This window comes from Octopus bimaculoides, chromosome 14 (genome assembly GCF_001194135.2).
Source record: "Octopus bimaculoides isolate UCB-OBI-ISO-001 chromosome 14, ASM119413v2, whole genome shotgun sequence".
NCBI classification, from domain to species: domain Eukaryota; kingdom Metazoa; phylum Mollusca; class Cephalopoda; order Octopoda; family Octopodidae; genus Octopus; species Octopus bimaculoides.
Genome location: NC_068994.1, coordinates 49,026,801 through 49,029,989, shown reverse-complemented (window position 1 = coordinate 49,029,989; position 3,189 = coordinate 49,026,801).

Sequence of the window (3,189 nt, the reverse complement as noted above, 5' to 3'; positions counted from 1 at the left end):
CACACACACAAGCGATTACACACACACACACAAGCGATTACACACACACACACAAGCGATTACACGCACAAACACAATCAATCAGGAGCATGGACACACATAACATTCCATCACACACATACACGCACACACACACACACAGACGCACACATACACACACACACACACACACACACAAAATCAATCAGGAGCTCGCAGTCGCACAGACACACCGTTACACAGGTGCACATAACACTCCATCATACACACACACACACACACACACACACACACACACACGGCAGCACAATTTACACAAATTGTATCACATGTCAATATTTCATAACACTATTTATAACACTAAAAAACAACATTAACAAAGAAACAACAAAGAAACAACAAAGAAACAACAAAGGAACAAACAAACAAGAACATGAAAGGACAATAAATAACCAAGAAGAAAAAACAATAAGACAAGCGATCAACATCATCACCATCGTCATCATCACCATCATCATCATCATCATCACCATCATCACCATCAGCAGCAGCAGCAGCAGCAGCAACAGCAGTAGCAGCAGCAGAAGCTGCAGTAGCAACATCATCATCATTATTTTTGTCATCGTCGTCTTCACCATCATCAAGAACTTCATCATTATTACCATCACCACCACCTCCACCACTACCGAGACCTCCGTCATCGCCACCACCACCACTACTATCACCACCGCCACCACCACCACCATCTGTTGGCGTTACCATCACCATCATCATCATTACTAACAACCTCATCAGTAACACCACCACTTCCACCACTACCACCACCAGAGGTAATGCAGTACGCGACACCCTAAATGCAAAAACCCTAACCACTTGACTATGCAACCTCACCGACACACACGCACATAGTAGTAGTCGTAGTAGTAGTAGTAGTAGTAGTAGTAGTAGTAGTAGTAGTAGTAGTAACTAGGTCAGTTATTTTAAGCATGTATTTGACCATTATTCGACCAGCTAGTGAGAAGTGGGGGTGCAGAGAGAAAGAAACAAACTGAAGGCAGACCTAGAAGAGAGAGGGGGGCATGTCCTTGAGGAGGTGGCGAACAGTGACGAAAGGGCTTTGATAAACAAACAACCGATTGATTTCTTTTTTTTTTAACCAACAAATTAAACAAATGATCGATTCGTTAGTTGGTTAGATATTTAGCCGACTGGCTCACAACAAAGAAGTGATGCTGAACCAGTGCGTGAGTTATCATTATTGGCGTAGTGACCCTCCCAAGACACACGATTTGTTTCAATACACGAATTCGCATCAAGAATCTTACAAACCAAATACAAAGACGAAATAAAAAAAAATTCCCCTTATCAAATCAAGATAGAATTGAAATTCGATATATTCCTAAGAGTTATGGCAAAATAAAGAAACGAGCCTTAATGAAGTATGAGTAGAAAGGACTTGCTCACGTAATGGTTAAGAGCGCGGGCTACTAACCCCAAGATTGCGTGTTCAGTTCCAGGTTGTGCCTTGAATAAATAATAAGAAGGATATAAGTTTCAAATTTTGGCACAAGGCCAAGAAGTTCGTAAGAGAGGGGTTAAATCGATTATATCGATCCCCAATGTTCAACTGGTACTTATTTCCCGAAAGGAAGGAAGGCAAAGTCGGTCACGGCGGAATTTGAACTCAGAACGTAAAGACGAAAGAAATGCTGCTAAGCATTTGGCTCGGCGTGCTAACGAGTCTGCCACTCGACACCTGAACACCGATTCTGGCCAACGATTTTACCTACTCACTGTCCGTCATTACGTTCAGGTTTCAAATTCAACCGAGGTCGACTTTGCATTTCATCCTTTCGGGGTCGATAAAATAAGGACCAATTGAGCACTGCGGGGTCGATGTAATCGATTTCCCCTCTACTAAATTGCTATCCTTGTGCCAAAATTTGAGACCAATTTTCGTTCTGTAGACAGTAAATGAGCAAAGGATCTCTGATGAGACACAAATAAGCGTTGAAACTTATTAAGTCGATTTCTTTTACTTATTATTGTAGCAAACTCATAAGAGGTGGAGAGAGAACATAGGTTCGTTTGCCCGAACAGGAGAAATTGTTGATTTCTCATTGGTTAAAAATTACTGCCCATATACGAATTCTGAACTTTCATTAAAGAAATCTTTCACGAAGTACGGTTCTTAGAATTCGTGTATGAGCAGTTATAAAAACCCTGCTCAAAAGGGTGAGTGTCGTGGAATTGACTGATAATCAACGATCACTGGAGAATTTCCCCAAAATCAGGGGTTTTATAACTGCTCATACACGAATTCTAAGAACCGTACTTCGTGAAAGATTTCTTTAATGAAAGTTCAGAATTCGTATATGGGCAGTAATTTTTAACCAATGAGAAATCAACAATTTCTCCTGTTCGGGCAAACGATCCTATGTTCTCTCTCCGCTTCTTATGAGTTTGCTACACTATAAACGGAAACGCGTGTGTTTAACTGGTTTCTTTACATTACACAGCTATGCTAATTTATGCATTCTTTCAAATGGTAGTTTGTTACAGACTGTTGTTGGAACCGGGCAAGAAACTTCAGTAAGGATTGAGTGTATTGTCTTTGTAACCTAAAATTCTTTTTTCTCACGACTCTCGTCAAGGCGATCATCAGCCTGTTATATTCTGCAAAAGAAAAACAAAACTAGATTCGCCAGAAAGTCGCCGTAGCATGAAACTTGAGTCAAACAAAGAAAATCATTTAGTTTATATAAAGTATGTGTGTTTGTTTGTCTATGTGTATAATAGTGTATGTGTTGATGTCTATGTGTATTTTACGCGTGTCGTGCGTGTGTGTATAGGGTGTGTGCGTGCGTGCGCCTGTGTGTGTGTAAATAGAGAAATTTAAAAGTGTGTGCCTTGGTATGTATAATTTGTATATGTATATAAACGTGTATCTGAGTATATGCATACAGATTGTGTGTGTGTGTGTGTGTATATATTTATATAGACAGATAGAGAGAGAGGGGGGAGAGAGAGATGTATATATACTCATAAATGTTTGTGTACACACATAGAATTGTGTATATATATTTAGATATATTCATGCTTTATGTATGTGCATATACTCATATACATAAATAGCTATATATGTATGTGTTTGTGTGTGTGTGTGTGAGTGTGTGTGTGTGTGTGTGTGTGTGTGTGTGTGTGTGTGTG